General features: G+C 32.1%; 1 protein-coding gene across 1 annotated transcript in view; it reads left to right on the top strand.

The window, feature by feature from the left end:
• Positions 1 to 460: 460 nt before the first annotated feature.
• LOC129221171 (sodium-dependent phosphate transport protein 3-like) overlaps positions 461 to 10,153 on the top strand; it is a 41,277-nt gene continuing 31,584 nt past the window's right edge. Inside the window, exon 1 of the mRNA XM_054855622.1 lies at positions 461 to 611. The gene's annotated coding sequence lies outside the window, so the exon portion shown is untranslated. The remainder of the gene's footprint in view (positions 612 to 10,153) is intronic.

Genomic DNA, 10,153 nt, shown 5'->3' with positions numbered 1-10,153 from the left:
ATATGAAAAAAACTGAAACATATTCACGTACAAGAACAACATACTGAAGTTACGCAATAATTTCTTAATATAATATTTTATATTTAATAATTATATATTTAAGCACATTGAAAACTGATCAAATTTTTTTAAATGCGAAACAGTTTGATGAAAACATTGTAAAGAAATACAAAAAACATAAAAAAGTAGGTTAAATCAAATTACAACCGCGATATTACGTATGAGGAAGTAAAGATTGTACTATTTCCTTCTCATTAGTTTAACTCTACTTATATCAATAAATCGGTAAAAGAATCAATAATGCGTACGGAAGAGTAAAAAATCTTGTTTAATCAGCAAATTCACATTGAAATTTTCTTCTGTCTATTTATTCATACGCAATAGCAACTAGATTTCATGTTTGGGAGGCAAGACTGAAGTTTTAAAGTTGTAGAACAATTGGAAAAGAACAACACAAAACCTTGACAAAGTGCCGCTCGTGTGATGTCTATCGTAAAAATCACACGTTATACCTAATCTTTAATGCAATACATACTACGAGTACATTGGATAGCTTAAAGAAATAGTAATCTTATTTTCACCATCTGTTAGTAAAAGAAAGTCAGAAAAAGGTAAGTAACTTTTCAGATTTAGGTTTGGAGGAAGTTTTAGTTTGGAGATTATGTTTAGTTGTTAACCTTAGATTACTTTTTTCGTAAAGCACTGCGGAATATTTCGTCGTTGTTTTCTGTATTTTATTTATTTAAATTTTGATTCAAAATGCCAATATTAAAAAAATAAGTGTTTTTAAATCTGCTTTTGAACTTTTAAAGTGGTAAATAGTGCCGTGAAATCCCGTTGCAGTGAGCTTCAAGGGAGGAGTTTCCTTCGCTGTAACGGAAAAATTGTTTTAATGCACTTTAAACAATGATCTGGCAGTTTAACTGCAAGTGAAAAGTTATTTATTAGAAACGGATACTTCGTTGCAATGGTATTCGTTACAATAGGATTCACAGTATAACCTTATTTGTCAATTTGTCAGCTAGTATGCAGGATTTTTCATTTAATGTCCAAATTTTTTTTCTTTATTTAGTATTTCCTAATATGTATCTGTATTAGTGTATATATATCTATACCAGTGGCGTACTCAGCACTGCCGTCACCCGGGGAGGTTATTTGTGGTATCACCCCTCAACCTCTTCTGCAAAAAAAAAAAAAAAAGCCTTTCCACGCACACTTTAAGTTTATACAAATTGTGAAGAAAATAAAACAATTGAACCTTTCTTAAAACATTGTCTGGTTTATTTTAAAATGTGTCTTGGGGGGGGGGGTAGGTTGCTCACTCCTGAAGCCTGAAGCTTTGAAGCTTATAAGTTATGACTCTTAATCTGTTAAACTTAATGTAATACATATTTCGTTTATGTGTTTAAAAAAAGGAATTTTGACATCTTGAACTCAAACCATCTCTTTCGCAGGAATGAGTTGCGATAGGGCCCTACTCATTGAGTTTCTTGTTTCTACAAACGGTTCCTGTCTCCCGGAATCGATTTTATTTATACCCGACCCTCTCCACTTCACACGACCCTTTAGACGAAAACAGCAATCAGGACACAGCAAATCACCGCGAGTATGTCCCTCCTACTGGACGGAGGTGTGTGTGTGTGTGTGTGTGTGTGTGTGTGTGTGTGTGTTTGTATGTGTGTGTGTAGGTCATGGACTCCACCAACCAGGAAGTGGTCCCACTCGCAATGCTCAAGGGACAGTACTGGTCGCTGAAGCCCAAGTTCAAAAATCAAAGGAACATCAACTTTGGTTAAGTAAGAGCAATAAACAATTCGTCATTATAAAGAATAAATACCTTTGTGCTGAAAAATTAAAATGTCAGTAATCCAACGTTATTAAGCACAAAACTTGCAAATGATTGCAGACACGTGTTTCGGTGTTACAAGGAACACCTTTTTCAATGCAAAGAAGTGTGAGCTTTTGGATGAAAAGTCATCCGAGAAAAGCAACACGGTGGAACAGGAGGTAGTATAAATATCAAAAAATAGAAATTAAACAAAACAAAAAAGATAAAATGACACATGGAGACAAAATTTATTATATAATTCCATCAGGAAAAAACCGTTAAGTAATAAATTTTAAAAGAAAACCCATAAACAATGCAAAAAGTTCAAAAATGAAACCACTCTGAATAAGTTAGCAATAAATTTACCAGCGGGAAAAACTATGTATGGAAGCAATGTATCAAATGGAGAAATGCAGAAAAAACAGAGTGAAGGATAAACATATTGGAATTAGTTAATCACAAAACGAAATAAGAAAGCAAAAAATGAAAAAATAAAAGTAAGAAATGTACGACGTTTACATAAAAATAATAGAAAATCTAAACCAATTTTAACAAAGCAGTCCACACAGAGGAAAAATAGGGAATTGTAGTAAGATCGTTAACTAAATTAGAACGGTTCCTCAGGATGTGAAAAGATTCCCAAAAATCAAGATCGAACGAATTGGGGCATTTTTGGATAATTTGATAAGAGTTAAAATCAAAAGAGTGATTCGATTCCCAACAGTGTTGAGCAATATTGGATTTATTCAGCTGTTGTTTTCTCACATAGCTTTGATGTTCTTTTAACCGAAATTTCAAAGAACGGCGGGTCTGTCCGATGTATCCGAGTCCGCAATTGCAAACAATTTTATAGATCCCACAGCAATTAAGAGGGTGAATAGAATCTTTAAGAGAAGAGAAAGAAAGTTTATTAATAGGAGAAAATACCACTTGGAATTGGAATCGCTTCAGAATCTTAGCAACCTGAAAACTGATACCAGGGAAGAAAGGCAGAACAACTAAATTCTTAGTGTTAAAAGTTCTATTAAGAACAACATTTTGAGATTTTTTGCAAAGTTTTTTATAAATGGAATCAACTAAGGTGGGCGGATAGTCTCTATCAGCAGCCACAGCTCTTATATAGTTAAGTTCCGCATTAAGAAGCTCAGGTGAAGAACAAATATTCATTGCACGATAAACATATGTGTTGAAAGCTGAATATTTTTGATTAGGAGGGTGAGACGATAATCTATGTGGGGGTAAGGAAACAGCAAAAGGTTTACGATAAACCGTAGTTTCAAAACCGGACTCAGTTCGAGAAACGAGAACATCCAGAAATGGAAGGCAATTATTCTGTTCTTTTTCACAAGAGAATTGAATATGAGGATCAATGGAATTTAAAATTTATAAAGCATCATCAATGCTTAGTTGACCGTGGTTCATAAGAACAAAACAGTCATCAACATAGCGAACATAGAATTGAAACTGTAGTTTCTGAAACAACTTGACCTCAAAGTAATGCATGTAAATATCACTAAGGATGGGGCTAAGTGGGTTTCCCATTGCCAAACCATCCAACATAGTATAAAATTTACCATTAAAAACAAAGGAACTTTGCCTTAGACAAGTATGAGTAAGGAAAACTAAATCCTCAATTTCCTTAGAGGTAAAATGAAATTCAGACAGTCTACTCTGAAGGCATAACAATGAACCCTCGACCGGAACGTTCGTAAATAATGAGTTCACATCAAAATAAACCATAAAAGAATTATTTGGAACGCAATTCTGAGTTTTTTTGACAAACTCGATAGAGTTTTTTACAGTGAATACATTATTACTCATAAGAGGAGAAAACACAGAGACTAAATATTTTGCAAGTTTATAAGAAGCCGTACCAATATTGGAAACAATCGGTCTGAAAGGAATGCCAGCTTTATGTACCTTGGGTAAAGCATAAAATCTAGCGCAATTAGCAATAGAAGGAATAACAGAGCGTTTAACATTTATTGGAATAGACTGAACAGACTTGACAGCCGAAGAAATAGTCTTTAACTCATTTTCACTAGGATCTTTAGAAATCTCTAAGTATGGACCAGAAGAAATCAAATCATTAGTTTTGTCAACATAAGATGATTCGTCAAGAACAACAATTTGACCACCCTTGTCAGCTTTAGTAACAACAATATCTGAATTAGAAGTTAAATTCTTTACAGTACGCCGAACAGTATTAGTAAAGACGGGATTGGAAATTCTAGAATTAAAGTCCACATTAGAAGCAATAAGATGCCTAACGCAATCTTTTTGATTGGATGATAAGGCACTAAATTTAAAAGCTTTCTCAATAGGAGCAATAAGCTTAGAAAAAGAAGGTTTGCTGGCCAGAGCAAAGTTATCATTGCATTTTAGAGCATTAATTTGAGAACTATTTAAAGGAACACTTGAAATATTAACGACAACATTTTTATTTACCACTGGTAAATTTTCCGAAGGAACAACTTTCAAATTTCTACAAAGTTTAGCTAATTTCTTTTTCAAAACAACTTGATGATTCTCCGTAGAACGAAGGGTTCTAGACCAAGAAGTTCTATTAACATAATCAAAATCAGAAATAGAATTTGAAATAGAGAGATGCAAATCATAGAGCTCACGTTCAATAAACGAGAGGCGTTTCCTAGTTTCTTGGATCGAAGCTCTAAGTAGAGCCAATTTCGACCGAAAAATAACTTTATCAATTTTTACAGAACGTGGTAAGTTACATTTCAAAGAAATAAAATTCGGAATAACTTTCCTGCGCCTACATTCTTGAAGAAATTTTAAGTGGTTCAAAAAGCGAAACTTCTTAATACGAAGATTGCAAAACCTATTGATTTGAGCTATTCCAAAAACAAAATAACAAAGTACATAAGAACAAATTATTATCAAAAATACAAATCAAATTAAAACAGTAACAAGGCAAAAATGAAGCAAAATTCAAAACTACCAAATACAACAAATACAACCAAAATTCAAGGCAAGAAGAAAGAAAAAAGAAAGTAGAATGCAAACGTACGGCCCGTTTAAGCCAACTAAATAAAGAATAAATACCTTTGTGCTGAAAAATTAAAATGTCAGTAATCCAACGTTATTAAGCACAAAACTTGCAAATGATTGCAGACACGTGTTTCGGTGTTACAAGGAACACCTTTTTCAATGCAAAGAAGTGTGAGCTTTTGGATGAAAAGTCATCCGAGAAAAGCAACACGGTGGAACAGGAGGTAGTATTAATATCAAAAAATAGAAATTAAACAAAACAAAAAAGATAAAATGACACATGGAGACAAAATTTATTATATAATTCCATCAGGAAAAAACCGTTAAGTAATAAATTTTAAAAGAAAACCCATAAACAATACAAAAAGTCCAAAAATGAAACCACTCTGATGGTTGTTGTGTTTACATATGACGTGGTAGGAATAAGAGTGATGGAAGTTATTCTTACTTAGTTTTGAGTAATTGAAGGTGTTGTAAGCGGAAGGTTCAAGTAATTGATGGTTTTGTAAGTGACAGGTTTAAGTAATTGATGGTTTTGTAAAGGCGTTTATAAAATTCATTCAGACAGCGTAAATTTAATATTTAAATTTTATTTGTATATTAATATAGGTTACTTTTCTCTTTTTTTATGATCAACTATTATCAAAAGTTGCTTGTTACTTTTTTCAAATCAACTCTAAGTGAGTTATACCACTAGTGTCTTACACTTACAAACGGTTTACTGAGAGAAAGTCAAATACAATTAAAGAATTGTTATGAACTAAATCCTTTGTTCCTAGTTAATTTCCTTCGTTGTAACGGAAATTTCGTTTTAATGGAATTAAAACAATGACTAGGCAATTAAACTGTTAGTGAAAAAATGCTAGTATTTCTGTGAAACGGATACTTCGTTTTATTGGTATTCGTTACAACAAGTAACACTGTATTCGTCACTTTTTTTAGATATTATACAAAGTTTCCATCTAACGTCCAAATTTTCGTTTGCTTGGTTAGCATTTCGAAAATTTATGTGCATGGATGAAAACGTATTTTACGTACATATCAGTAGTATCCTTGCACGGGTGTCACCAGGGGACGGTAGTTTGTGGAATCGACCCCCCCCCCCCCCCCCCGTTTCCGAAAAAAAGAACCGTACTACTTTTGCAGGTTCAATCAGCAACCTAGAAACTGACATACACCACTCTCATTATTTATATTAGGTTATTGGACGCTTTTTGTACTCTCCTATGGGGGCAGTACTGGTACACTTAATAGAGGAACTAAATAGGAACTTACAGATCCATGCTAAACGTAAATTGAAAATGTTTAACTTACACCAGTGGGCACACAGAGTTTTTCAACGAGGAGGTCCACGGTCGAATGTAACCAATCTCGGCTTCCGGGAACAAAAAACATTTTAAAATAAATTATTGCATACACAAATAAGCTTTCCGAATTAATTTCGAACAATGAAAGCTTAAGTTATCTACAAAAAACCAGAATATTTACAACACTCAAAATAATAACTCCTTGTACTGCAGCACTAATAAGCGATGTCATAATAGGCCCATATTTATGCTTTTTTAATAAAAAAAGTGTTTCCATTGAATTTTTGCTGAAATACAGAAAAATCTGCTTCATTTAACACTTTTTTTTAACGCTTTTGTACTATCTAACAACTTTAAATGGTAGCTTTTGTGATTGATTTTAGCCAATGAAGGCATTTTCCGTAAAACAAAATAGGGAAGCATTATTGAGTTTTGAAAGTTCTTTCTTTTTTTTTTGGTGTGTGTGTATGGAGGGTGGGGGGGGGGGGTGTTCAAAAGATGGTTTCTGGTATATTTCCAAATATTTTCCCAAAATCCATTTACAATTTTTAAAAAAAGAGAGAAAAAAAAGTAACAATTTCCGCTGTGTTTGAAACTTAAAACCTAAATAACTTTCAGTATTTAGTGCTGCCATCTGTGGGGATTAAATAATACTTTTCTCTATTAACACATGTAGTTACGCTACACTCACATACCCAAAGTTTTGATTTGGAGGGGACAAAGTTAACTGATTTAGATATTCAGAAGATACTCTTCTCAGGTGGTACGACTGAAGCTTTAAAGTTCTGTCTTTAAAAGTATTAAACTCCGGAATACCCGCGCAATAGGGTGGCACACAGTAACCGCTGATAAGCAAATTTGGCGGGTAATCCGCAAAGTGGGTAAAAAATGATACTAGTGTATGCAATAATTTAAAAATTAATGTCATTTGCGTACCTTTAAACTGTAGCTAAAAACGCTAGCAGTAAATATAAAAATGAATGTACAAGCCAAATAAGGATTGTTCATTATTACAGTCAGATTACACATAAGCGCGAGCAAATCGTTCAAACAGATAAACTGAAACAGATCAAGCTAGGTTAAACCAAATACGTTCAAGAGAAGAGAGGGAAATTCTTTCAACACAACTGGTCTGGTCACTCGTTTCGCGCGCAAGTAATGTAAATCTAAAATTCAGTTAGTGAGTCATTCCGCGTCAACTGACCTAGTTTTTCAAATCGTCCACACTCGACCGAGGCGAAGAAATGCCTTTGAAACTAACCTATGTAAATTTTCAGCTTCCGAGATTCAAATCCTGATGATCTAGGATCTTCGAAAAATGTGATCCAAAATGGCGGATCAGCTTTTTGTGTCAACTAAGGACTAAGTTTACAGAAAATTTTATCATACTGGAAACCTGAAATTTTATGTGCTTAAAGTACGTTTTGCCGTTTATGTATTCAGCTATTTTTGTGAATTTGTGCTCGTTAGATTTTGTGTAGCATGCGCATGAACTTGTGAAAAAGCGCGATGGAGAAAATTTCGTGAACTCGTAAAATCTGAACAAAAATAATTCAAAAGATCGTGCTATGTGATTCCGTTGTAAAAATACTTGTTTTAATGGGTTACAGTTGCAGATCTATATCTATTAATATCTATTTATATATCTATTTTCTAAATAAAAATATCTATTTTCTAAAAGATGTTGTCTCCCAAAGTGGCTTTTAAAACCGTTCAAGTGAAAAATAGCCCATTTTCAAAGCGCTATAGCTATATACTACATGATTTAAATGGGTTATGTCAGAGCGTAACTAGTGATTTTCTAAAAGATATGGGCTTTCAAAGTGGCTATCAAAATAGTTCACATGAAAAAAAGCCTGTTTTTAATGCCCTGTAGCTCAAGTTTGTCACATTGAATCTTATTTTCGTTGATACCATTAAAAAGAACATATTTTTTCCTATAAAAAGTTTTTCTTTAAGATGGTGTTCTTTCAGATAAGCGTACCAAATGAGCCTGAAATACTATTTGTCGTTACCGAGAAAAGCTCGTTTTACAACAAATATCGAATGGTGAATGCCGTGATAACAGACTTATAGGTATTTTACAATTGTTATAAGTCAGAAATAGTTTTTTATTAATCTTTTGAAAAGATACTTTGGAAATGAATTATGATAGAAAAAAAAATTATCTTGCTCTGTCTGCTGTATCAGTCTGCTTCCTGAACAAAATACTTATCTGTTTTTACCGTATTTCTTTTGCAAAAGAACTTTTTAAAAGGCAATTAAAAAACTATTTCTCTCTAATAATAGTTGCAATATACCTATAAGCCGGTTTCCATGGCATTCACTATTCTTTATTCATTGTAGAACGAGATTTTCTTGTGAACGACAAATAGTATTTCAAGCTCATTTTTTCATGCCTATCTGAAAGAACATCATAGAAGGAAAAGCTATTTTTATAGAAAAAAATATGTTCTTTCTAATGGTACTAATAAAAAGAAGATGCAATGTCTTTTGAGCGCCTTTATGCAATGGCGTCCGGCAAAAATATAGTTAACACCTGGAATGAGGTTTTTTAGACAAATGTGACGTGAAAAAAAAAATTTTAGCATTTAATTTAATTAAAAAAAACACACAAACAAAGAAACTATGTAAAAATTTGTATTAAATTTTGGATTGCAGTGCATGTTTTTACTTCATATCTCGAAGTTATTTCGAGTTCAGTAGCTTATCTGGTATGCTAACGTGTTTTGTAAAAAGAAAATATTTTAAATATCGAAGTTAACGTCGCTCTAAATATCTCTCTAATCTCTAATTGATGAATAATTAAACACTTTTATGCCTGTTAAAACATGACAACAGGGTACTTATTATTACATTTCTATTCTTAAAAGAGGGTATTCCACCTTAAAATCTGAAACTGAAGTCCTTTCCGGTAAAATCAATTATTCTAAAATACGGAATCATTAAAGAGTCATTGAATATGATACCTTAAACAAATTCACTGTCCATAGCTCTTTAAATACGCAAATAATTAAAGAAAAAAGAGAGGGAGGAAGGGAATCGAGAATTTATGGTCACGTAGCTAATTTTTGGAATTAAAAAGTAAACGAAAACTGATGTATACAATATACAAATATTACACATAAGTAAAATGTATGCAAATGGGATTACAGTATTTTTCCATGTATGATAGCATTGTTCAAATTACCACGAACAATAGTTTGAACTCAAAAAAGAACATAGTTCACAAATTACAATACTACATAATCATTTAATAATAACATAATAATGTAACATAATAATAACATAATCACATAATAACGTCATTTTTATCCAAAATGTAGAAAATTTTTTAGTATTAATAAAGTATAAAGATTAAAATCTTAATAGACTTTACATAACATTTCAAAATACATTTTTTTCGCAATTATTTTTATTTTTGAAGTATATTTATTATCTTTGTTTTCCACCGTGAAAACAAATAGAGTACTGAAATACATATGGTTTTCTAGTAACTTCTGCATCCTGAACTATTTCTTGTTTTCATGACGAAAAGGTAGAAATCAGCAAGGAAAGGGAATTAATGATGGGCAAAAAATCAATGCATGCATTAAAAAAAATAATAAAAGCTATATATATATATATATATATATATATATATATATATATATATATATATATATATATATATATATATATATATATATATATATATATATAACAATTTTACTGATTTAAAATCTTTCTTGAACTACGTAATAAGTACTTCATTTCACGTCGTGCACGAAAAATACTATTTTTACACTAGTAGCTGGGAACACACTGTTCACAGACTCAGTTCTATCCGTAAATAATTCTTTCAGATGAATGCTTATCTGGTTATGTTGTTTATGTTGTATCGCACACTAGCATATGCATCACTTCCGTAGAAGTGATGTCACATCGGGGAAATCCCTAATACCAACACTGCTGCAATAAAATCTTTTCTGCATTCTTTCCCTACTTAAAATAAAGAAAACATTTAAAA

This window comes from Uloborus diversus, chromosome 4, assembly GCF_026930045.1.
Source record: "Uloborus diversus isolate 005 chromosome 4, Udiv.v.3.1, whole genome shotgun sequence".
NCBI classification, from domain to species: Eukaryota; Metazoa; Arthropoda; class Arachnida; order Araneae; family Uloboridae; genus Uloborus; species Uloborus diversus.
This window is presented reverse-complemented; position numbering and strand designations above follow the sequence as displayed.